The sequence below is a fragment of the Suncus etruscus genome, chromosome 9, assembly GCF_024139225.1.
Source record: "Suncus etruscus isolate mSunEtr1 chromosome 9, mSunEtr1.pri.cur, whole genome shotgun sequence".
In the NCBI taxonomy this organism is placed as follows: Eukaryota; Metazoa; Chordata; class Mammalia; order Eulipotyphla; family Soricidae; genus Suncus; species Suncus etruscus.
Window position 1 is genome coordinate 13326407 of NC_064856.1, and position 27108 is coordinate 13353514.

General features: G+C 41.1%; 1 non-coding gene across 1 annotated transcript; it reads left to right on the forward strand.

The window, feature by feature from the left end:
- Positions 1-5112: 5112 nt before the first annotated feature.
- Positions 5113-5253, forward strand: LOC126019590 (U4 spliceosomal RNA). The gene has a single exon (XR_007499229.1). It is a non-coding gene; the product is annotated as a U4 spliceosomal RNA (small nuclear RNA).
- Positions 5254-27108: the final 21855 nt, after the last annotated feature.

Sequence of the window (27108 nt, forward strand, 5' to 3'; positions counted from 1 at the left end):
CTAAGTTGTGAGGGAGGCAACAGTTGAAATTGGAGTGGCTTCTGCTTCCTATAAAATTCAATAAAGTTGTGGTCATTGGTGGAGGGAGGTTGACACTGGTGATGGAAAGAACCCTGACTCATTGTATATCTCACATTGAGCTATGAAGGATTCTGTTGATCATAATTGTTTCAATAAAATAAAAATTAAAAAGACAATAAGATAGAATTCTCCAAATATAGCAAAGGGATTCAGATTCAACATGACCCCAAATAAATGTCTGCACCACATATTGCAATAAACTGGGTCGGAGCACTATGGACAATTCATCCTACTCTCCTCATAGACACCTGCACCTAGAGCTGAATCACGGGTGTTGCCTTCACCTTGACTTTCCTTTACCAAGTTCAAATTCAGAAGAGACTCAGTAAGCCAGACATTGTGCTGGCTGCTAGGTAACCTCAGGACGGAGATACAAAGAGTTTAAATAATTGCCTCATCTTTCCTTTTGCTCTTTCCAGTCTGCTCAATCTGCCTTCTGCTGAGCTTTGAAGTATAATTCAAAGGCCTGACTGATTTACTCCCAAGTAGCCATCCTATCCAGTCCAGCTCTCAACCCAATTAACAACCACTTTCTCCAGAGACAGGAATGCAGGAATATCTGGGATGTTTCCAGCCAGGTTGCTGAGAGAAGAGAAGTTTTTGGATCCAAAGTAGGAGACACATCCCTATTATGGAGTTAAGGTATATAGAGGGCAGGGGAAATTCCAAGTGTCATCTAATACATGGGGGACTAGAAAAGTCAGGGGAAACATCCTGGAAAAACTGCTATTTTGGATGAGTCAAGAAAGAGTAAGACTTAATTCTACAAAATTGAAAAGGTATGCCAAAGAATATGTACATAACATCTTAAAAATGTGAGGAGGCAAAATATACTCTGGACATAAGCCCAGGGAGCAAACTTAGAAACCCAGCCTATGGACTGATCACTTTTTCATTTTGTTTTATTTGGGGGGGGGTTATATGTAGAGTACTCAGGACTTACTCCTGGCTCTGAGCACAGGGATTCCTCCTGGCAGGTGGGATGCCTGGGATCAAACCCAGATTGGCTGTGTGCAAGGCAAGCACCCTACCCACTGTACTATCACTCCAGTCCCTTTATCACTTCTTACAGGGCATCTCAGCACCTCTCTCACCACCCCCTCAGGAAATCTGATGGATTTTACTACCAATTTCAGTCCAAATAAAACAGAGATGCAAAAACTGGCACCCACTATCAAGGTGAAGGAATTTTAGATAAGAATCATTTTCTTCTCAACAGGATACCCTCAAGTTCTACTGATGTTACTGCAATTTTGTTCATTTTTAGAACTACATGGTATCCCATTGTGTATTTATACCACAACTTCTTGATCACTATGCTGAATGAAGTCAGGCTAGAATGAGAGGGACAGATACAAAATGATCTCTCTCATAGGTAGAACTTAAAGACACACAGCAAGGTGGCAATAAAGATCCCAAAGGCAACAGTTCCCAAAGGGAACTGACCCACACAATTGAATTGGAGGACCTAAGAGAGGGAAAGAATATAAGGCCCTGATTCACCACACCTCTACAGCTCTGTGCAGACACCAATCTGACCAAAACTTCAGGTGTGCTGGTATTTGGGCTGACATCACCAGGTCTTTTTGGAGTAAGTGTGGGAACTCTCCCCTTACCTTCTTGTACTTTTGGAAACCCCTGGCAGCCAAAAACATACTCCATAAAAGCCACAGTATCAGCTACAGTGCTTGGAATTCCTGGACAGCACAACTGCATTCATAGTTATGAGTTCTATGACAACACCAATTTTTTCACCCTGTCATCCCTGTAGAAATACACCAATTTAGAAGCCAATATGTATCTGAAATCACCTAATGTTCAGAAACAAAAGAAGTAACAGTGATCAACTAGAACAAGAGCTTACTTACTAAACCTTCTGACAATGACTGAATGACTTCACTTTAAGATACAATTTTTTAATATTTGTAAGATACAAATTTTCTTGTTGCTGTACTTTTTTTTCTTTCTTCTGTTTTTCTTTTTCTTTTTTAATAATTTTGCTCCCACTTACCTGGAAACAAATGAAACAAATGTATTATGATCAACTATGTGATACAGAGTCTTTAAATAAAGTAATTTGTTTAAAAATCTGACAAGACTGACATATTTTAGAAATTTATAAGTATTTTTTATTTATAAGTATTTTTAATGTCTGGTTTTATAGGCAACCTGTGTCTACTTCTACTTTCAACTATGTTGTGAGAAGCTGAAGCAATTATACAGTGGGTAAAGTGCTTGTTTTGCACACAAGTGACCCAGGTTTGATCTCCGGCATTTCATATGGTCCCCTGAGTCTGTCAGGAGGAATCCCTGAACACAGAGGCAGGAATAAAACCTCAGAACCATCATATGTGGGTCCCCCCTACAAAATAAATAAAAAATAATAAATGATGCTGTCTCTGAAAAATTCCACTAAACACAATGTGAAAAAATTGGAATTGCAAAAGGCAAATAATGTCTTAGTGTTAATGTGAAAATAGCTTTGACCTGAAGGATATTCTCAAACGATCTTTAGGATTCCCCAGACATCTCAGGAAAGCACTTTGGAAACTGCTCATTATAGAGATCAGCCTTCCCCACATGGACATCTCTCTGACTCTTTGTTCCCATCTTTATATTCAAAGCACCTTCTACAGTGCCTGACAAAAAACTGATATCCAATAAATATTTGATAAATCAATGGAATAATAATGAGAGGGGAAAGTTAGAGAGGGGGGAGAGTGGGAGAGGAAGAGGGAAAGGGACAATTTTTGCCTTTCTGTTTGACAGTATATTTTTTTTTAGACTTTCAATCTATGTCAACTTAAAGGTCAGAGCGTTCTGGTATAACTTGATCCCCAAGTTCTGAGAAACCAGGAGACTTCAGGTCATGAAATTTGGGCCTGTGATGACCAAGTAGCCTTTTAAGAAAGGTCTTGCTGTGCCACAGGCCTTGACCTTAAGACCTCTCCACACTGTTCCAAACAGGCTCAGGAGAAAGGGTCATGGTGAGTGGTGCAGAGACATAAATGCTTCTCTCCTGATTTGTTACCTGCCTCCTCCTAACTCCCCAGGCACCAGTTAGTGGTCAATTTTGTTCCACTTGGTCCACAGTTACTCTGGGAAAAGAAGAGAGTTTCTAGTCACCATTTCAGACTACATCTAGGTTCTCTGTTCGTTCTCATTCACGATATCCATCAAAAGACAATTTCTCAGAGAGCATAGGAAAACACAGAAGCTGACTTAAAGTTGACACTGAAAAATGTTTGTTGGTTTCCACTGTGTCAGGCAATGAGCCAGACCTGTGGAATATTTGAAGATGATGAAGTATAGCCCTATAGTAAGGAAACCCTACTCTAGTGGGAAAATGACTAGACTCCATGACAGAAAATGGCTAAAGTAGAATGGGTTCCCAGTGAACAGAAATCATCTCTTCTAGGGATAGAGAAAGAAGGCTTTTGTTTTAACCCTTAAAAAGAAGAGAGCCTTTGAAAGATGAAAAATAATAGAGCCTAGAAGGAACTGTATTGGGGAGGAGTCAGCTTTGTTCACACAAATCCCAATAAGGCAGGCTAAATAAAGTGGGAGCTTATTTCTTTTATTTCAACACAGTCTAGGTAATGGCCTCCCAGTGTCAAGGACTCAGATCCTTCCTTCCCCTTCTTTGGCTCCTCTATATCAGAGGCTCGGCCTATCTGCTTAGTTCTGGGTGGCAACCTCATTTCAGCATTATACCTACATGTCAGCCTGTAAGTGGAAAAAATGAATGGGTAGGCAAACTCTTCTGCTCTGAGGATACAATCCAGAACCTGAATATCCCACTTCTGCTTGCATCCCAAGAGAGACTAGGAATGCAAATGAAAAAGGCAAGTTTCTAGGGCCAGAGAGACATCTAGGGGCCAGAAAGCATGATTTGCAACCAGAGGGCCCAGATTCTACCAAGGGTACCATATGGACCCTGCATACAGCCAACCAAGAGAGTTGTCCATGAGTACCAACTGATTCCTTGCTCTGTTTCAGTGGATCTACAATATAGTCCCCTAATGTATATTACTGACAAGCTCCATGGGGCTGTTGAGGCTACAGTTCCAGAGGTTAGAAAGTCACTCTGGGGACACAGAAAGCATTAAAGAGAAGAGTGAGATGACAAGATCTGTATTTCAGAAAGCTGTTTCAGGTACAGTGCAGAAATAGGGCTGTACCCATTACCTGAGTGTCTTATCCTCTTGATCCTTCATATTTCTGAAAAAAAGATGTCACCCCAGAAAAACATGAATGATTAAGAACCTGCGAGCAGAATTCATGAAACTTCATGTGGGCAGTGTCTGAGGGCTAAGCAAGGCAGATAACTCCATCTAACACTAGATCCACCAATTCTATGCTGTGTGGCCAGGTCACACAGACCCCAAAAATGGCAGGCTAAATAAAGTGGATGCTTATTTCTTTAGGGTATGAGTGGTGCTGGGCCAGGCCCCTTCATCCTTGAATTTCTCCATCAGTACTCATAACAAGGACCACATACTAACCAGAGTACTAAGGAATATGACATGGTACAGATTAAATTGGGGGATATTCAGAGAGATAATATAGCAGGTACTCTCGCCATGCATGTGGCTGACCTGGGTTTGATTCCTGGAACCATATATGATGCCTCAGGCACTACTAGAAGTGATCCCTGAGCACAGAGACAAGAATAATTCCTAAGCCCTACAGGTGTGGCCTAAGAAATCAAAAAACAAATTAATGAAAGTTAAATTTGAACAATTTCCCAAGGACATTATCAACTCCTACATTCACCTTAACCACAATTAGGAAAATTGCATAACTCCTGGGAGGCAATTTGATCATCAGAATAGAATTTTCAAAGCCAATCCCCTTTTAATGAATAGTTTCAGTTCTAGTAAGTGGACCTTGAGATTCACTTTCATTTACAGGTGAGAGATGGGCTATTTATTCCATGCTCAGGGCTTTCAGGGATAAGAGAGAGTTGATTAAATAAATCTTAATGCATCCGAAAATGTAATCATGGACATCCTTTAAAAATAAGTTGGGAGCTTTGCGCAGTGGCAGTATCGTAGCCAATGAGGTTTATCTGAGGTGCGATTATTGCTAATTGAAAACTTTTCCCAATACCCCACCGTGACGACTTGAAATATAGTCGGCATTGGCAATTTTTGACAGTCTCTACGGAGACTGAAAAAAAAAATAAGTTGGGGCCAGAATGGTGGCACTAGAGGTAAGGTGTCTGCCTTGCAAGCTCTAGCCTAAGACTGACCGCGATTTGATCCCGCGGCGTCCCATATGGTTCGCCCCAAGACAGGAGCGATTTCTGAGTACATAGCCAGGAGTAACCCGAGCACAAATGGGTGTGGCCCAAAAAAAAAACAAAAACAAAACAAAAATAAGTTGGGGGCAGAGAGATAGCACAGTGGTCGGGCATTTGCCTTGCACGCGGCCAACCCAGGACAGACCTGGGTTTATTCCTGGCATCCCATATGGTCCTCCGAACCTGCCAGGAGCAATTTCTGAGCACAGAGCCAGGAATATCCTGATACTGCAAATGATCCTTACTCTCTGTCAAGAGTAATCAGTCCCTGAGTACAAAGGCAGAAGTAAGCCCTAAGTACAGTTGAGTGTATCCCAAAATCCAAAAATAATAATTGAATAAATGGAATGTAGAGAAGTCAGTTTAGAATAATCTTAGACAAGAGATTAATATAGACATAAACATTGAAATATTTAACTATATTTATACATACCAAAAACTAACCCCATTCCTATACTACGCTTAACCCTAATTCTATTCGTAGGTCTAGCTCTTTTATTATTTTTGACCTAATCTCTTCTAATTATCCTAAACTTAACATTCAGTCTCATCATAGCTTTTATTCTTAATTTCTACATAGCCTAAATCTAACCCTAACTCTAACCTTAACTCTGTTTTGGTTTGTTTGTTTAGTTGGTTTTGGGGGGGGTACACTCATTGATGCTCAGGGGTTATTCCTGGCTATGTGCTCAGAAATTGCTCCTGTCTTGGGGGCACCATTTGGGATGGGGGGGCGGGGATTGAACCATGGTTCATCCTAGGCTAGTACTTGCAAGGCCTTACCTCTAGTGCCATCACTCCGGCTCCCTTCACTCTATTTTGGGACTTAACTTTTAAACCTAACCTTGATCTAGCCTTTCCTTTTTTTGTTGTTCTTTTGGTTTTTCTTTTGGGGCACACTCATTAGTACACAGGAGTTACTCATGTCTCTAATCTCAGGGATCATTCCTGATGGGGGACCTATGGGGTGATGGGGATAAGAGCATATGAGGCAAATTCCCTACCTGCTCTATTCTATATATTGCTCTTGTCCACCTTGGCCTAACTTTATCAAATATCTTAAACCTAACATTCAACCTCACGCTAACTTTAATTTTCTTTTATGAATTAATTTTTTTATTTTTAAATTTTTAATTAAGGAACTGTGATTTGTAACACTGTTAACATACTTTTCATGTATACACTATTTGAACACCACACCTGTCACCAGTGCTTCCCTCTATCATTGCTGAAAGAATCCCATAATATCTCCTACCCAATCCCAAGCCAAGTAAGCTCTATTCTGGCAAAATCTTCAATTCTGATGCCTTTGGGCAATTTTTGTTCCCTTACTATATCTTCATATCTCACACATGAGAGAACTCTCTTTTGATTATAGAGGCAGTAACAGTTACACACATGCAAATTAATAAAATAAACTCCAAAATTTAACTTGAAAATTGAGTTAAAATTAAACTCAGAGAATTGTAAATAAATGATAAATTGACCAGAAATTTTAGGGCTGGAGAGATAGCACAGTGGGTAGGGCATTTGCCTTGCATATGACACACCCAGGTTTGATCTCAGGTATCCCATATAGTCCCCCTAGCCTGCCAGGAGTGATTTCTGAGTGCAGAGCCAGGAGTAACCCCTGAGCATGACCAAAAACAAAAAAAAAAAATATTTTAGTTATATATTTTTTATAGGTTTACAAACTTTAAAAATTAATAGTATAAGAAGCCGGAGTGGTGATGCAAGGTGTAAGGCGTCTGCCTTATGTGCACTAGCCTAGGACGGACCACCGTTTGATCCCCCAGTGTCCCATATGGTCCCCCAAGCCAGGAACAATTTCTGAGTGCATAGCCAGGAGTAACCCCTGAGCATCACCAGGTATGGCCCAAAAGCCAAAATAAATAAATAAATAAAAATAAAAAGTAATAGTATGGATAATTCTGTGTGTACATATAAAATGTTACATGAAAAACATAAACACTACAAATTTACAATTTAGTGGGAGTGAAAGAAAAAAATGTTTTTAATTAAGAAAAATATGGGGCCCAGAGAGATAGCACAGCGGTGCTTGCCTTGCAAACAGCCGATCCAGGACCAAAGGTGGTTGGTTCGAATCCCGGTGTCCCATATGGTCCCCCGTGCCTGCCAGGAGCTATTTCTGAGCAGACAGCCAGGAGTAACCCCTGAGCAATGCCGGGTGTGCCCCCCCCCAAAAAAAAGTAAAAGAAAAATATGAATAGGTCTATAAAGGATTAAAAGTGTGTTTTAGGGGCCGGGAAGGTGGCGCTAGAGGTAAGGTGTCTGCCTTGCAAGTGCTAGCCAAGGAAGGACCGTGGTTCGATCCCCCGGCGTCCCATATGGTCCCCCCAAGCCAGGGGCGATTTCTGAGCACATAGCCAGGAGTAACCCCTGAGCGTCAAATGGGTGTGGCCCAAAAACCAAAAAAAAAAAAAAAGTGTGTTTTATCCTATAAAGGAATACTTGATTTATGTTTGAAAATGCCATATAATAAATATAATAATTAAGTATATGCATTAATAAGTAAAACAAAAACCTCTACAGATTTATAGTCATTCAATAGAATATTCAATAGAACATTCAATGTAAATGAAACATTAATTCATGATTGAAAAGGAGTAAAATCCTTAGCTAGCAAGGTATAAACAAACCTTTCCTAATCTATGAGAGAGAAACCATTAGTGCCAAGAGTGAATGCCATATTCAATAGCAAAAGGCATTGAGAAATTTGTCTTGTCTTGTGAAGAAGCTCTATAAACACTTGGCAAACTGGTTTCAAGACTATGAATCCTCTCAGCTGCTACCTGTCTATGAAGCTTTGCACCACTGCTTCAAATTATCTGAAGGATAATTTGGTTGCATAGAGAGATCTTGGTGAGGTGTTAATTTCAGTGATGTTTTCTTGTTTGTATTTATTTCTTTTTTTTTAATTTTAGGCACCATGGTTTACAAAATTGTTAATGGCAGGGTTTCACACATAAAACATTTAAGCGACATACAACAGTGTCCATGTCAATTTTCCATTGTCCTAAAATCTCTTCTCACCCTTCCTCTTGTGGAAACTTCTCATTGAAGACTAGTTCTCCATTTCTGTTGCCTTTCAATATTTGTTATTTCCTTACTATGTTTCTTTATATCAGGTATATAAGAGAAATCATTCTGTATCTGTCTCTCACCTTTTGACTAACTTCACTCAGTCTGATATTCTCCTGAGCTATCCACATGGCAACAGATTGCATGATTTTATCTTTTCTTAAAACCAGTTGTATTCCACCAAATGTATGTACTATACAGTTTCTTTATCCAGTCCTCTATTCTTCAATATCTGGGTTGTTTCCAAATTCAGGGCTCTGTAACTAGTGTTGTAAGGATCACAGGAGTGCCAAATGTTTTTTTGAATAAATTTGATTTTTTTTTTTTTACATCCCACCATTCTCATCTAGCTCAGAGTCTTACTTGATAAACTAGCTATGAATCTTCTGGGAGTTCCTTTGTATGTAAATTAGTTCTTGGATCTTGCTACTTTCCATATTCTGTCTCTGACATTTGTCATTCTGTCTTGATATTAGGGTCTGTTTTCTCTGAGATTCTTTGGGCCTCTTGGATTTAGGTGCCTCTACCCACAACTCTGGGAAATTCTTACCTATGATTTCTTTTCTTTTTTAATTCTTTGGGGGGGGTCATACCCGGCAGTGGTCAGGGGTTACTCCTGGCTCCACGCTCAGAAATCGCTCCTGGCAGGCGCAGGGGACCATATGGGATGTCAGGATTCAAACCAATGACTTTCTGCATGAAAGGCAAACAAACACCTTACCTCCATGCTATCTCTCTGGCCCCACCTATGATTTCTTTAACTGGCTGTTCATTAAATTCAATTTCCTGTTGCTCAAGAACTCTGATGGTTCTATTATTAAATCCATCCCATACTTCTCTAGAGTGCTGTTCATTTCTTGTCAAAATTTTTCCCATCTTCTATTGCCTTCTATAAGTTTCCTGCATTTATCTTAGAGCATACTGATATATTTCTAGTTGTTGTTCTATTGTTCTATTGAGTTTTTTTTTTACTATACACCATACCCTCATTTACACCACTTCTGATTATAGTTTTCTCATTTTTCATCAATTCTTTTTTGTACATCCTGACTGCATGTACCATCATTTTTTTGAGTTTATTAAATATCTTTAGCAGGGTGTCACTAAAATAATTCTGGAAGAATTTAGAGACCTAGTTTATTCTAACAGACTTCTGAGGCAATACATACACTCACTGAGCTTCAATGGAGTTTCTCCCTTGTGTGTACTATATGCCGAGGGTGAAACACTGTAGTTAGCACCGCCAGGAGTTTCTCGGGTATTAGTAGGATGTTCTTAATTTTCCTCTCTGAACTTTAAACAATAACAGAAGGCATAAGTAGGTGCAGTATTAAATACAAAGAGTAGAAGGGCCAAAGTGATAGTAGAGTGGATCTGTTGCTTGCCTGGCAAACAACCATCCTAGATTTGATCCCCAGAACCCCATATGGTCCCCAAAGTTCACTAGTAATGAGCCCCAAGAACAGAGTCAGAAGTAAGTCTTGAGCACCACTGGGAATGACCCCACTATCCCCCCAAAATAGAGTTGTTTAATTGCCACATGACCTTGAAAATCAGTGTAAAATCAACAATAAATTAAATCATGAGAAGGAGGTGTGTATGGTAACCTGGAAGCTTGGATGAGCAAGTGGACTAAAATATTGAGATGGGACAATTAATATCTGACTTTTATTTCAGGTTTATATTCTTAACCCTAACTTAAGCCAAAGCCAAGCCTTAACCCTAGTTCTATCTAAATTCCTTCAGAGACCTAAATCTACTTATTACCCTAAATTTAACAATCATTCAATATCAAAATTTTATTTTCAACTTAAACCATACCCAGAACAAAGTCTAAAACTTAACCTGAATCCTAATCCTAATCCTAACTCTAAATATGATTGTTTCCAGTTTCACATCTTTACTTTGTTTTTTAAAATAAAATTTTAATTGAATCACTGTGGGATACTTATACAACTGTTCATGATTGACTTTCAGTCATACAACATTCAGTACCCTGCACATTTCCACCACCAATGTACCCAGTTTGCTTTCTCCCCCTTCCCATCCCCTCCTCCCTGCCCACCTCTATGGCAGACACCCTTTTTTTCCTCTCTCTCTCATTCTTTCTTTCTTCCTCTCTCTACTTCCTCCCTCTCTCCCCTTCTCCCCTTCTAAAAACTGGTTTACAATATTGTTATTGAAGGGGTATCATGCATATGCAAATCACATTACCTTCTTTTAGCACCCAATTCTTGTCCAGAATGATCATTTCCAATAATCATTGTCATCGTGGTCCCTTCTCTGCCCTAATTATACTCTCCTGCTCTTTGGGTAAGCTTCCTACCATGTGTTAGTCCTCCTGGCCCTCATCCCCATTATCTTTGAGTATTATTACCATACTATTTTTATATCTCCCAAATGATTGCAATTATTCTATGTCTATCCCTATCCCTCTAACTCATTTTGCTCAGGCTAATTCTCTCCATATTTATTCATGTATAAGCAAGTTTCATTACTTTCTTTGTCCTAACAGCTGCATAGTATACCATTGTGAAATGTACTATAGTTTCTTTATCCATTCGTCTTTTCATCTTTTCTCAGACACTTGGGTTGTCTAAACATAACCTTTTGTTTGTTTGTTTTTGTTTTTTGGTTTTTGGTTTTTTGGACCACACCTGGTGATGCTCAGGGGTTAATCCTGGCTATGCGCTCAGAAATTGCTCCTGCGTGGGGACCATATGGAATGCCGGGGGATGAACCCGCGGTCCATCCTAGGTTTGCGCGTGTAAGGCAGATGCCCTATCGCTTGCGCCACTGCTCTGGCCCTGTCTAAATATAATCTTAGCTCTAATACTTACCCCAGTATAAGCCTAATCTTACCAACTACTCTAAATTTAACATTTACCCTAGATATAAGTTTAATTTTCATCTTAAATCATAGCAAGACCTAAACTCTCAACTTTAACCTGAATCTTATCTTAACTCTAATCCTAATAATAATACTAACCCTAATATTATCATGGGATAAATCTAGAATTACCTTAAATTTAACAACCAGCCTATATCTGTTTCATTTAACAAATTAACAGCCAAACCAAAACCCTAACCTTAACTTGAACTCTGACATGAAACCTAGTCATAACACTTATATTATCTCTTGACAGACCTAATATCAATAACTAATACCAATAACCCTAAATATAACAATCAACTTATATATAACTTTCACTTTGAACTTAAAAAAGCCAAACCAAAACCAAAACTTAACCTGACCCTAATACTAAATATAAACATAATTCTAAAAGTAATTACAACTTCATTTGACATCATGGTCAGACAAAAACTTTGACCTGAGCTTTTACCCTCTTCCTGGTCCTAACACTAACTCTAGTACTAACCCTTATCCTTATATAGGCCTAAATTGATATCCCATAAACACTTAACACTTACTTAATATTTAAGTTTTATTTTCAACTCTAACCACAGCTAAAAAAAAATCAGAAACCTAACCTTTTTGTTTTTTATTTCAGAGGTGGGAGGTTCCCACATCCAGCAGTGCTCAGGAGTAGTCCTGGCTCTAAACTCAGACATCACTCCTGGTGGAATGGGAGGACCATCTGGGATGCTAGGAACTGAGCCCAGGTCAGCACATGCAAGCCAAACATCCTACTTACTGTATTATCACTCTGACCACATGAATTCTAGCCCTAATCCTAAACCTAATCCTAGCCTGAACATGAAATCTATTATTAACACTTAAAATAGCATAACCTAAAACTAACAGTTACTCTAACACTACAGCTATTTTCAATTTAATCCAAACCCTAACTTTAATCTGAACCCAAGCCCTAACCTTAACTCTAAACATAGCCCTAACCACAATGCATTAGCATAAACCTAATCCTGCCAATTACAATCAATTTAATATTCATCCTATATCTCACTTTCATCTTCTTCTTCTTCTTCTTCTTCTTCTTCTTCTTCTTCTTCTTCTTCTTCTTCTTCTTCTTCTTCTTCTTCTTCTTCTTCCTTCTTTTTTTTTTTCAGTTTTCGGGTCACACCCGTTTGATACTCATGGGTTACTCCTGGCTAAGCACTCAGAAATTGTCCATGGTTTGGGGGGGCAATATGGGACACCGGGGGATTGAACTGTGGTCCTTCCTTGGCTAGTGCTTGCAAGGCAGACACCTTACCTCTAGTGCCACCTCCCCGGCCCCTCATTTTCTTCTTAAACTGCACAACACCTAAATTCTGACCCTAACCTAACCCTAACCTTAACCCGAATACTAATCCTTGCCCTAGCATAGCCTAAACGTAATAAAAACTCTTAATTTAACATTTACCTATAACTAATTTCTTTTCCAGCTCTAAACCTAACAATTACTCTAATTTTAGTATGCACCATTTGTCATTTTCAACTTAAACCATAACCAAAACAAAGCCTTAATGCTAATCTGAACTCTAACTCTAACTCTAACTCTATTCCTAGCACAAGCACTAACTCTAGCTCTAATACTGACACTTATTCTAGCATAAGCCTAAACCTACCAGTTATTCTAAATGTATTAACCACACTATATGTATTTTCAAATTAAACCATGGACAAACCAAAACTCTAGCCCTAACTATAACACAAATCCTAATCCTATCTTTAGTTCAATCCCTGGCACCCTATGTGGTCCTTGAACCCACCAGGAGTAATTTCTTATTTCAGAGTCAGGAGTAAACACTGAGCACTGCTGGATCCAGACCCAAAACAAAACAAAAACAAAACTTAACTTACATTTTAAACTTTGACTATAACCAACCCTAAACCCTAATGCTAAATTAAACCCTAGTTATAAACTTAACCCTAATACTAACATTGGCCCTAACTAAAGTTTAAAAATCAATTACTGGGACTGGAGAGATAGCACAGCAATAGGACTTTTGCCTTGCATGAAGCCAACCCTGGACAGACCTGGGTTTGATTCGTAACATCCCATATACATGCTGAGACTGCCAGGAGCGATTTCTGAGCACAGGGCCAGGAGTAACACATGAACTCCACTGGGTGTGGCCCAAAAAACAAAATAAAAATAAAAAATAAAAGGCAATTGGGGCTGGAGTGGTGACGCAAGCAGTAGGGCATTTGCCTTATAGGCACTAACCTAGGATGGACTGTGGTTAGATCCCCCAGCGTCCGTATAGTCCCCAAAGCCAGGAGCAATTTCTGAGCCCATAACCAGGAGTAACTCCTGAGCATCACAGGATGTGGCCCAAAAAGCAAAATAAATAAACAAATAAACAAACAAATAAATAAAAGGCAATTACCTTCATTTAAGCCTTCATTACTAACTTCAATCACAGGCAAACCTACACCCAAAACTTAATCTTACCTCTAACCTAATTGACCCTAATTTTTTTTTTTTTGGTTTTTGGTTTTTGGGTCACACCCAGTGGTTTTTGGTTTTTGGGTCACACCCAGTGGTGCTCAGGGGTTACTTCTGGCTGTCTGCTCAGAAATAGCTCCTGGCAGGCACGGGGGACCATATGGGACACCGGGATTTGAACCAACCACCTTTGGTCCTGGATTGGCTGCTTGCAAGGCAAACGCCGCTGTGCTATCTCTCCGGGCCCAGACCCTAATTTTTTTTTTTCTTTTTTGGTTTTTGGGTCACACCTGGCAGCGCTCAAGGGTTATTCCTGGCTCTACACTCAGAAATTGCTCCTGGCAGGCTCAGGAGACCATATGGGATGCTGAGATTCGAACTACCGTCCTTCTGCATGCAAGACAAATGCCCTACACCCATGCTATCTCTCCGGCCCCCTAATTAATTCTAATGTTAACACTAACTCTAAAACAAACCCTAATTCTAATATAGACCTAAAACTACCAATTACTTTACCATCAAAATAGACCTGTTACTAACTTCCATTTTCAACTTTGACCATTGTGAAACCTAAAACCTAACTTTTGCCTGAACTCTAAATCTAACCCTGACCCCAACTCTTAACTGTAATCCTAATCCTAACCTTACCCTAGCCATTTTTTTTAATCACACCCAGCAGCGTTCAGGAGTTACTCTTGGCTCTGTGCTCAGAAATTGCTCCTAGCAGGCTCAGGGCCAGGAATCAAACCCGGGTCTATCCTGGGTTGGCTGCGTGCAAATGCCCTACCACTGTGCTATCTCTCTGGCAATACTACTAATGACCATAAATTTACTTCACTCTAGTTTTCATTTTCTTTTCTTTTTTTTTTTTTTTTAGTTTTTGGGCCACACCTGTTTGATGCTCAGGTATTATTCTTGGCTATGCGCTTAGAAATTGCCCCTGGCTTGGGGGGATCATATGGGACGCCGGAGGTGGGGGGATCGAACTATGGTCCTTTCCTTGGCTAGCGCTTGCAAGGCAGACACCTTACCTTTAGCGCCACCTCACCGGCCCCTAGTTTTCATTTTCAATCTCTATAATAGCCAAGTTTATACCTTAGTCTTAGCCTAAATCCTGACCCTTACCTTGGTAAGCCCTATCAATTTCCCAACATTTAATATTCATCCTCATCCAAGATTTCATCAAATTCAATCATAGATGATTCTAAACCCTAACCCTAACCCAATCCTTACCCTTACCCTTGCCGTTGCATAAACCTACTCATTAACATAAATTTTATTTTTACCCTTATACTAACTCTACAGAAGACTAACACTTACCTTATTTTTGACCTAATTTTACCAATCACATTGTCACCCTAACTTTCATTCTCAATTTGTACCATGGGTCAAACCTAACCCTAATCTTAAACCTAACCATAACTCTATCCAGAAGCCTAGCCATTACCCTAGCCTTGTCCTAATCCTACTACTTAAATAAAAGCAAACATTCATTCTCATATAACTTTCATTCTCAGTTTCTGCATAGTTCCAACATAAAGTTGGGTCTACATCTAACTCTATCCAAATATCCTTATTCTGGCTATAGTGTAACTCTATCAAATTTCACAAAACGTAATATTAATCTTTATCATAACAATCTATCTCAATTTCTACAATGACTTATGCTTCTAAGTTGATCCATAAGCCTAACCTTTATCCTACTAATTACCCTGAAACCTAACGTTCACCCTCCTTCTAATACACTACCTTAATTTCTACCATGACTTGAGCCTTCCTCTTACAGTACTCCCAACACTTACTTTAAAACACATACTCCAAGGGGCCGGGAAGGTGGCGCTACAGGTTAGGTGTCTGCCTTGCAAGCGGATGGACTGCGGTTCGATCCCCCGGTGTCCCATATGGTCCCCCAAGCCAAGGGTGATTTCTGAGCGCATAGCCAGGAGTAACCCCTGAGCGTCAAACGGGTGTGGCCCAAAAAACAAAAAAAAAACAAAAAACAAAAAAAAAAAACACATACTCCTGGGCCGGGCGGTGGCGCTAGAGGTAAGGTGTCTGCCTTGCCAGCGCTAGCCTAGGATGGACCGCGGTTCGATCCCCCGGTGTCCCATATGGTCCCCCAAGACAGGAGCGACTTCTGAGCGCATAGCCAGGAGTAACCCCTGAGCGTCAAACGGGTGTGGCCCAAACCCCCCCCCCAAAAAAATTAAAAAAAAAAACACAACAAAAACACATACTCCTTTTGGGCCAGAGAGATAGAATAGCGGTAAGACATTTGCCTTGCATGCAGCTGATTCAGGACAGATAGTGGTTCGAATCCCAGCATCCCATATGGTCCCCCATCAGGAGTGATTTTTGAGCACAGAGCCAGGAGTAACCCCTGAGCACCGCCAGGTGTGACCCAACAACAATAACAACAACAGGGGCCGGGAAGGTGGCACTAGATGTAAGGTGTCTGCCTTGCAAGTGCTAGCCAAGGAAAGATCGCGACCTTGGTTCGATCCCCGGGAGTCCCATAAGGTCCCCCCAAGCCAGGGGCTATTTCTGAGCACTTAGCCAGGAGTAGCCCCTGAGCATCAAATGGGTGTGACCAAAAGAACAATAACAACAACAACAAAAAATACTATTTTGTTAAGACAAAGATCACTATTACATGCTAATATTAAAATATATGTTTGCCTGTGGAAGTGATATATGAACAAAGAGCCATGAGTAAACCGTGAGTACTTCCCAAAACCAAAAGACAAAAAAAAATAATTGAAAATAAATTAAAATCAAAATACACATGTATATCCACAGAGCATATATATAGATTCTTGCCTTTGGAGTAGTAGTTGGAATGGCTTAGCAATTAGAATTTAATTTTGATTTAGAATTAGAATTGTTTTTGTTTGTTTGTTTTTTGGGTCACACCCGGCAGCACTCAGGGGTTACTCCTGAGTACGCACAAAAATTGCCCCTGGAGGGCCGGGTAGGTGGCGCTGGAGGTAAGGTGTCTGCCTTGCAAGCGCTAGCCAAGGAAGGACCGCGGTTCGATCCCCCGGCGTCCCATATGGTCCCCCCAAGCCAGGGGCGATTTCTGAGCACATAGCCAGGAGTAACCCCTGAGCGTCAAAAGGGTGTGGCCCCAAAAAAAAAATTGCCCCTGGCAGGCACGGGGGACCTTATGGAATGCCAGGATTCGAACCACTGTCCTTCAGCATGGAAGGCAGACGCCTTACCTCCAGGCTATCTCTCCGCCCCTAGAATTAGAATTTTCATTTAATTTTTTAACCCTGTGCATTTAAATTATTTTAAAATAAATTAACATACAAGTAATGCCATGTACATTTTTACCTGGTTTGCCTCATTGAATCTTATTAATAACCAAAAGGAGAAATACTCTTACTCAAAGCACTGGCAGGAAAGTTTATTCTGGAGAGGGGTAGGACAGAGAGCACTTGATGTGTAAGGTTTGTCAGTTTCCAGGGGGTCAATACCCCCAATAGAGGCTGATTTCAGGCAACTGATAGATCTTGGAAGATATTCTGCACACAATCTACTCCAAAGAGCCCAAAGGAACCAGCTTTAGCACACCCTCTCAGGGATCCTGTGCTACCTAGGTGCACCACCACTGACCCCGCCCACCTCATCTCTCAAAGCCTCGCAGGGGTCTCAAACTCGCGGCGCGCGGCGAGTACGGCCCTCCGTACAACATTTTGTGGCCCTGCCCTAGAGAAATCTTTTTTGTTTTGTTTTGTTTTGTTTTAGTTGTTTGGGTCACACCCACCAATGTTCAAGGCTTACTACTGACTTTGCACTCAAGGATCACCCCTACTTTGCCTCCTGCGGCCCCCAGGTAAATTGAGTTTGAAACCCCTGCCGGGCAGCAGAGCTGATTTTATTTGGGAGTTGGGGGAGTCGGAAGCGGTGGGGAGAGGATGCCACACTCAGCTGATTTCAGGGACTATTCCTGGCTCTGTGCTTGGAAACCCTCTGGTGGGGCTCATGGTATCATATGCAATGTCAGTAATCTGAACTGAAGTTGCAGCTAAGGCAAGTGCCTTACCTCCTGTAGTGTGTCTTGGCCCTGAAAGGGTGGATTTTCCAGAACAAATGAACTTAAGAGCAACTTCTATGGAGCTTTATAGATAGTGACTGGGGTGATTTGTTTTTTGCAATGTAAACAATCTGCCTTGTTTAACAAAAGATTTGAAACAGAACCCCAGAAATTAAAATTAAGCATCTGGATTTCATATTTGTGAATTGTTTTGCCAGAGTCTTTATGAAATACTGCACACAGTATACAAGCATACGGTGATAAAAAGAATAATAAATTAATCAGTGTTAGCATTCTGTCAGCACAGCCCCACAAACTTAGCAGGGCTAGTCACCTAAATTAGAATGGGGTTTAGAAAACCCCAGTGCTTTCCAGGAGAGCCAGGGCAGAAAGATCAGACAGACATGCATTGGAGCTGAGTTCCAGCTCTGCTACTTCCTAAGTATTTTGGCCAGCTTACTTGTCTGTTAAGTGAGGATACTACTTTCCTCTAGCTCTTTATGCAGGCAAATTTGTCACAATTATTAGGTGACAGCATAACACACTACCTATACATATACTGTTTACACACACACACACACACACACACACACACACACACACACACACCTTCAGTACAAAGTAATTTTAGGGGCCGGGCGGTGGCGCTGGAGGTAAGGTGCCTGCCTTACCTGCGCTAGCCTAGGAGACGGACCGCGGTTCGATCCCCCGGCGTCCCATATGGTCCCCCAAGCCAGGAGCGCCTTCTGAGCGCATAGCCAGGAGTAACCCCTGCGCGTTACCGGGTGTGGCCCAAAAACCAAAAAAAAAAAAAAAAAAAAAAAAAAAAAAAAAAAAAAACAAAGTAATTTTACATTCTCTTTTTTGTTTTGTTTTTTGTTTTTTTTGGGGGGGCCACACCCATTTGATGCTCAGTGGTTACTCCTGGCTAAGCACTCAGAAATTGCCCCTGGCTTGAGGGGGAGGGGGAATCGAACCGCAGTCCTTCCTTGGCTAACGCTTGCAAGGCAGATACCTTACCTCTAGCGCCACCTCGCCCACCCCTTATTTTAAATTCTTATAAAGGCCCACAGAAACATTCATATTCCCTAGTTGCTCACTATTTTTATAGCTAATTTACTTTCATAATTTATTTATTTGGTTATTGTTTGGGGGGGAGGTCACACCTCCCAATGCTGAGGGACTACTCCAGGCTCTGTCTCAGGGGTCACTAATGATGGTGCTTGGAGGAACATAAGCAATATTCAAGACCAAATAAGGGTCAGATGCATGCAAGGCAAACACCTGAACCCTTTTTACTCTCTCTTTCATAGACTCCCAATTTCTCTATTTTAAACCACAAAGTATTATTTGCTCAAGACCACTTTATATTTTTGGTTTTTGTGCCAACCCAAGCAGTCCTCAGGGGCTGTCCCAAGCTTGGTGTTGGAGAAGAATTGCTCCTGGTAGTGCTCAAAGGAACCAGTGGGTAGTGGGGATCAAACTCAGGACTTCTTCCTCTGGCCAACAATGTATAAAGATCACCTGATGGTAATAAAAAAGTAGCAAACCAGGGGCCGGAGCAATGACGCAGCAGTAAGGCATTTTTGCCTTATATGTGCTGATCCAGGATGGACCGAGGTTCGATCCCTGGCATCCCATATGGTCCCCCAAGCCAGAAGCAATTTCTGAGCTCATAGCCAGGAGTAACCCCTGAGCATCACCCATGTCACCCCAAAACAAAAACAAACAAAAATAGAAAAATAGCAAACCATTATTGACACAAATATAGTCATTATAATTGGGATTAACCTCATGCCCCTTAATAAGGTCACAAGTCTTACAGAGTCCTTTTAAGGACAATATATTAAATGTTAGAATACTGTGCTCACAAATAGAAATAAATAGGACAAATGGTAAAACAATACTGTTCCTAAGATTCAGTGAATTGGGACTGAGGAGAAAAATATTTCAAAGACAGCAACACAGAAGACTCAAAAGGTGTTAGATCTCAATTTAGATAGGAAAGAAAAGTATTGGTCTAGAAAGTGAGCTGAGTGATTCAGCAACTATTTCCATGATTAAAAAAAAAAGATACAAAAAAATAAAAGACTAAGATTCTCAACTCTGGGCTGGGTATACGAAGCACTCTTTGAATTTTGGCTTTTTTCAGTGAAACAAATAAATTGGTACTTACTTTAAAGTGTGACATGGCCTTAGATTTCTATGTAAAGCTATCCTGCTCAGTCTAGGGCAGTAATTTTCATCTTTCTATACCTGGGGACCAGAACTGATCTGCGAACTGGTGGTCAAAAACCACTGAGTAGGGGCCGGAGAGATAGCATGGAGGTAAGGCGTTTGTTTGCCTTTCATGCAGAAGGTCATTGGTTCGAATCCCGGCATCCCATATAGTCCCCCCAGCCTGCCAGGAGCGATTTCTGAGCAGAGAGCCAGGAGTAACCCCTGAGCAATGCCGGGTGTGACCCCAAAACAAAAAACAAACAAACAAACAAAAAGAAACACTGAGTAGCTTCACCTGGTAGACATATAACTTGAGCCACAAATAAAAGCCATTAGGTTAATTTTAAGCTTTCTAATAGTTGTATTTTTTATTTTATATTGCCAATTAATTTTAATAATGTTTCTATATATTGATTTAAAATTTCTCCAAAATTATTTTTACATTTATCAACATAAAATTGGTTAAAATATTTTACTTTCTTGTTATATTCTTTGAAATTCAAATATAGTTAACACTTTCAACACACAAAAAAATAAAAGGGTACTAAGATTTGGCCAGAGAGGTAGTACAGAAGTTAAGGTGTTTGCCTTGCACATGGTGAAGCCTAAAACAGTACCTGGCACCATATATGCCCCCAGTCCACCAAGAAGGATCTCTGAACACAGAGCCAGGACTAAGCCCTGAGCAATGCCAGATGTGACACCCCCCCCAAAACAAGCAAGCAAAAGATATTAAGATCAAAGACATAAAAAATTAAGTTGGTTAATAAATTTGAGTAGAAAAATTATAAATTTATATACTATTTATCAAAATATAATATATTAGACAACATTATTTAAATAATATAGGAACCATGACAAATACTATACATTGTATTTCTCACATAGCCTTAATAATTTAGAGTTTGTGGAAACTAGAGTTCTAGTTCAGTGGATAGGGTGCTTGTCTTACATGCAGCCGAGGGGTTTGGTTCCCAGCACCCCATATAGTCCCTGAGCCTTACCAGAAGTAATCCTTAGAGTGCAGAGCCAGGAGTAATACTGCAGGGTGTGGCCTCAAAACCAAAAGAGAGAGAGAGACAGAGACAGAGAGACAGAGAGAGCTAAACATTAGGGATGGAGAGATAGCTCAAAGGACTGGAGCACATACTTTATATGAGGAGAGGAGCCCCTAACGACTGCCAAGTGTGGACTCTCAAAAAGAATATATATTCATTTTGGCCCTCCAAATATTTTCTCTCTTGTAGCCCTCTATTGTGAAAGGAGTAGGGTTTCCTTATATTATGGACTCCCTAACATTGGGACAAACACATGCAAGCATTTAAAATTCAACAAATGGGGCCGGAGAGATAGCATGGAGGTAAGGAGTTTGCCGCCTCGCATGCAAAAGGACAGTGGTTTGAATCCCGGCATCCCACATGGTCCCCAGAGCCTGCTAGGAGCGATTTTTGAGAGTAGAGCCAGGAGTTACCCCTGAGCGCTGCCTCGTGTGACCCTCTCCCCCCCAAAAAACAATAAAATTCACCAAGTAGGGGCCAGAGAGATAGCGCAGTGGTAGGGCATTTGCCTTGCATGCAGCCAACCCAGGACAGATGGTGGTTCAAATTCCAGCATCCCATATGGCGATTTCTGAGCACAGAGCCAGGAGTAACCCCTTAGCACCGCCAGGTGTGGCCCAAAAAGCAAAAATTAAAAAAAAATAAAAAACTCATCAAGTACCTTTTAATTGGTGACAGGTACTGCTATGGTTATTAATATGGCTAGTATTGGGCCAGAGCGGTGGCTCAAGCGGTAAGGCATCTACTTTGCCTGTGCTAGCCTAGGACAGACCATGGTTCAATCCCCCGGCATCCCATATGGTCTCTCAAGCCAGGAGAGATTTCTGAGCGCAAAGCCAGGAGTAACCCCTGAATGTCACCAGTGTGGCCCCAAAACAAAAAACAAACAAAAAATATATCACTACTATTATGTTTGTTTGTTCTACCACAAGTTAGTCTTTGGTAGTGCTCTTTTAAATGCCTACTGGATTAGAATTCTGAGATGATCTACTTCCTAGTCATGTGATATTGGACAAATTACCAACCACTTGGTGTCTCAACTTCCTTACCTGTGAAATAGACACAATAACAATAGTATCTCCCAACATGAATTCAATGGGGAAGGCGTCTGGAGTGACACTCTAGTGGGTAGGGCCCTTGCTTTACACAAAGCCGACCTAGATTCAATTCTCAGCATCCCATATAGTCTTTCAGGAGTGATTCCTGAGTGCAGAGACAGGAGTAAGCCCTCAACACCACAGGATGTGGCCTCAAAACAAAATAAAGAAACAATTCAGTACAGGGCCAAAGAGATAGCATGGAGGTAAGGCATTTGCCTTACCTTGCAGAAGGACGGTGGTTTGAATCCCGGCAGCCCATATGGTCCCCCGAGCCTGCTAGGAGCGATTTCTGAACGTAGAGCCAGGAATAATCCCTGAGCACTGCCAGGTGTGACCCCCCCAAAACAAACAAACAAACAAAAAACAAGAAACAAGAATTCAGCACAGGGCCAAAGAGATAGCATGGAGTAGGGCATTTACCTTGCATGCAGAAGGACAGTGGTTCAAATCCCGGAATCCCATATGGTCCCCCAAGCCTGCCAGGAGTGATTTCTGAGCGTAGAGCCCGGAGTAACCCCTGAGCGTTTCTGGGTGTGACCCACCCACCAAAAAAGAATTCAGTACAGGGCCCTCATTCACTGATGGTGGGAATGCCAACTATTTCCTTTTTTCAAAACAATATAAATACCTCAGATTCCATATGATCCAGTGATCCTACTTCTTGGTATCTACCCCAAAGACCCAAAAAACTATTCAGAAAAGCACCCCAGAGTTCATTTACAGCATAATTCATAAAAGCCACAATTCATAATATTCTATAATTAATATAATTATATAATATTCATAATAGCCAACCTGAAAACAATACACATATCCAAGAATAAATGAGTGGATAAATAAACTATGCCTCAGGGGCCAGAGAGATTACCCAATGGGTAGGGCTTTTGCTTTGCACACAGCTAACCGGAACTCTTTTTTTTTTTTTTTTTTTTTGGTTTTTGGGCCACACCCAGCGGTGCTCAGGGGTTACTCCTGGCTGTCTGCTCAGAAATAGCTCCTGGCAGGCACGGGGGACCATATGGGACACCGGGATTCGAACCAACCACCTTTGGTCCTGGATCGGCTGCTTGCAAGGCAAACGCCGCTGTGCTATCTCTCCGGGCCCGCTAACCGGAACTCTTATTTCTCTCACCCAAATATTGAAATCATAAATTTTGTTTTAAAATCAACAATTTTTTTTTGTTTTGTTTTGTTTGAGGACCACACCCAGCGATTCTCAGGGTTTACTCCTGGCTCTGTACTTAGGAATCACTCCTGGAAGGTCCAAGGGACCACCATATGGGATTCGAGAGATAGAAAGCCAGGTAGGCCGTGTGCAAGGCAAACACCCTACCAGCTTTGCTATTGCTTCGGACTCTGAAATCATAAAATTATTTAGAGATAATCTAGATATTGTCTATGGTATTTATCCAAGTGTGTTTCTCTGCATAAACTAACACCTATGCACAGAGGTTACAGTATGTAACGGGTTAAGATCCTGAGCTTTAGAATCAGATATGCCTAAATTTAAAACAAGCTCCAGCACTACCTTAGGAGACCTGTGCATTGAACCATTTGACCTGATTGACTGAGTGTCACTAAGAGTGGCCCCAGGCTCCCTGAACATTGCCTGGAGGCATCCCCTAAAATAAAGCCTGTAGAAAATACTTAACACAAGCAACACGTTCATAACTTAGTGCTATCTTTGAAAGGCAGGCTTCCTGAATACTATATGATTCTTCTTTTAACCTATGTGTATATTGATTTTTTTTAGTTGTATGGTTCTAGAAAAATTCAATTTTTAATTCTGTAGTACTTTTTTATTTGTAGTAAATATTTTCTGCAATAAATATAATATTTTATAGTAATTATAAATCGCATTAAGGTGCTAGAGAGAGAGTACAGCAGTAGGGTGCTTGCCTTGGGCATGGTTCAATCCCCAGCATCCCATAAGGACTCCTGAGTACCACCAGGAGTGATTCCTGAATGCAGAATCGGAGAGCATCACTCTCTGTAACTCAAAAATAAAAACAAACAAAAAATCTATTAAGAAGCTCTTCCACTTCCTTTTCAGTGCTCAGTGTTTCTGGCTCTGTACTCAGAAATCTTTGCTCCTGGTTGGTTGGGGTGGAATCATGTGGGATACCAGGGATAGAACCCAGGGCCATCCTAGTTGGCTGTAGCAAGGCAAACGACCTACTGCTTTGCTCTCACTCTGACCCCTTCTTTGTAGTATGATATTAAGAAAGTCACATGGGGGGATAGCATGGAGATAGCATTGAGGTAAAGCATTTGCTTTGCATGTAGAAGGTCAGTGGTTCGAATCCTGGCGTCCCATATGGTCCCCTGAGCCTGCCAGGAGCGACTTCTGAGCATAGAGCCAGGAGTAACCACTGAGCATGGCCCGGTGTGACCCAAAAACCAAAAACCAGAAGAAAAAAAAAGTCACATAGGGGCCAGATAGATAGGACAGCAGTAGGGCATTTGCCTTGCACACAGCCAATATAGGACTGACTGTGGTTCGAATCTCAGCATCCCATATGGTCCCCCACGCCTGCCAGGAGCTATTTCTGAGCGCAGAGCCAGGAGTAACCCTTGAGCACTGCTGTTGTGACCCCCCCCCAAACAAAACAAACAAACAACAACAAAAAAGAAAGTCACATAACCATTCCATGCCTCTGTTTCTATGAATATTGAGGTGGCAAAAATAAAACCTGTTGCAATACTGCCCTTGATGGGGTTGAATGATGGAGGGATGGAGGATGAGGTCTTTCCCCTCCAGCTCAGAGCACTCTCTGCCACCCAGTTCAGCCGGTGGTTCTGAGGTGAATGCTTCGGGTAAAAGGCTAGCAGACAGTCAGGCTTGTGAAAATATCAGCTTTATTCGGAGGGCAAGACTAAAGCCAAAAGCCTCAGCATCCGTTCCAGCCAAAAAGCCCCTTGCCTTCCACAGACCCTTGCTTTTATCCCCCAGAATCAGGTACCACCCCATGGTGGGATCAGTTACCACCCAATGGTGGGAGCAGAATCAGGTACCACCCTAGGATGGGAGCAGAATGCCAGGTCACACCCTCGGGTAGGGCACAATCACGATCAGGGTAGGGCAGTAACATAATAATCCCATGGAAATGTTTACATACACACAAAACCTATCTCCTGAGCTTAACAGTATACTAAATTAGATACTATAGCGTCAGCACCTTGGGACAACCACAGAGAGAAACAACTCAAGGAAATTCCCTAGCAATTATGCAGACATACTGAAGCAAAAGTTAAAGTTAACTATAGATACAGGTTTACAGTTGCTTCTTTTTATGTAACAATATAGAGCAACAACACAGAGCTAGAGGTTTCTTTTTGATAGCTATCTTATATTCAAACATGTGGTTGTATGTAACTAAAGCCTAGTTTCTGCTCCTGGTATTTCTAATATTTTACTGTTACAAATGACTACAATAAAAATGCTTGTTGCACATACATTGTCCCAAATGTGGATAAATATTTCTATAGGATAAATCCTAGAAATGCGATTGTTGGATCAAAACATATGAATTTTTAAATATATTAATAAGCAACGAGTTATCAACTTCAGAGTTTGTATAGCTTTACATTTTGATCAATGGGTGCACTTTTTTGCCTCATGGTTGGTACATTTCAACCAGATTCTGTGGCAATTTGTTTCAAATGTTTCCGTAGTTAGAAAATTAAAGACTTTGCTCTACTAGTTTTCATTGCATTCCTTTATCTTACCAGAAATCATAAACAAGTCATAAGAACATAACAACCAATTTTCTGCAGCAAATATTCAGAATCATAGCCTGTCAAAAAATGTTTACGCTATTTCCAGATGAGGAAGAAAGATTGATTTTTTTTTGTTTTTTGCCTTCCCAGTGGCTAATGAGAACACTTGAAATTTGAACAATCCAATAGTTTTGGAAATAAAATGGCTGTATTGGGCCAGAGCATAGTGCACAGAAGGTAGGGTGCTTGCTTTGCACGCAGCTGACCTACAGTTGATCCCTGGCATTCCATATGGTTCCAAAGGACCTTCAGGAGTAATCCTGAGTGCAAATCCAGGAGTAACCCTGAGCAGTACCAGGTATAATCCCCCACCACAAATGACTATATCTACTTCCATATGTTTTCCCATGACTTGAACCTTCATATAAAAAAAGAGACTCTCGGGCCGGAGAGATAGCATGGGGGTAAAGCGTTTGCCTTTCATGCAGGAGGTCATCGGTTCGAATCCCGGCGTCCCATATGGTCCCCGTGCCTGCCAGGAGCAGTTTCTGAGCCTGGAGCCAGAAATAACCCCTGAGCACTGCCGGGTGTGACCCAAAAACCACACACACACACACACACACAAAAGAGACTCTCTCTACAGAGTCCTTATGGATATAATGTTTCTAGAGCAGTGTTGTCAGGTGATCTGGGTACTTAATTCTGTTTCTTCCAGATGCCTTTTAAGAAAATTACAGACAGGGGCCAGAGAGATAGCATGGAGGTAAGGCGTTTACCTTTCATGCAGAAGGTCATCGGTTCGAATCCCAGCGTCCCATATGGTCCCCCGTGCCTGCCAGGAGCAATTTCTGAGCATGGAGCCAGGAAAAAACCCTGAGCACTGCCGGGTGTGACCCCCCAAAAACAAAACAAAACAAAACAAAACAAAACACATACACACACACCAAAAAAAAAAAAAAGAAAGAAAATCACAGACAATAGGTGTATATTAGAACATTGCTGGTGCTTAATAGCATCACCAAACTGATAGGCAGCTCCAACGATGACTAAAATCCATGCCCACTTTTATTTCAAATATTTTGGGGAGTCAGGGCTGGAGAGATAGCACAGTGGTAGGGCATTTGCCTTG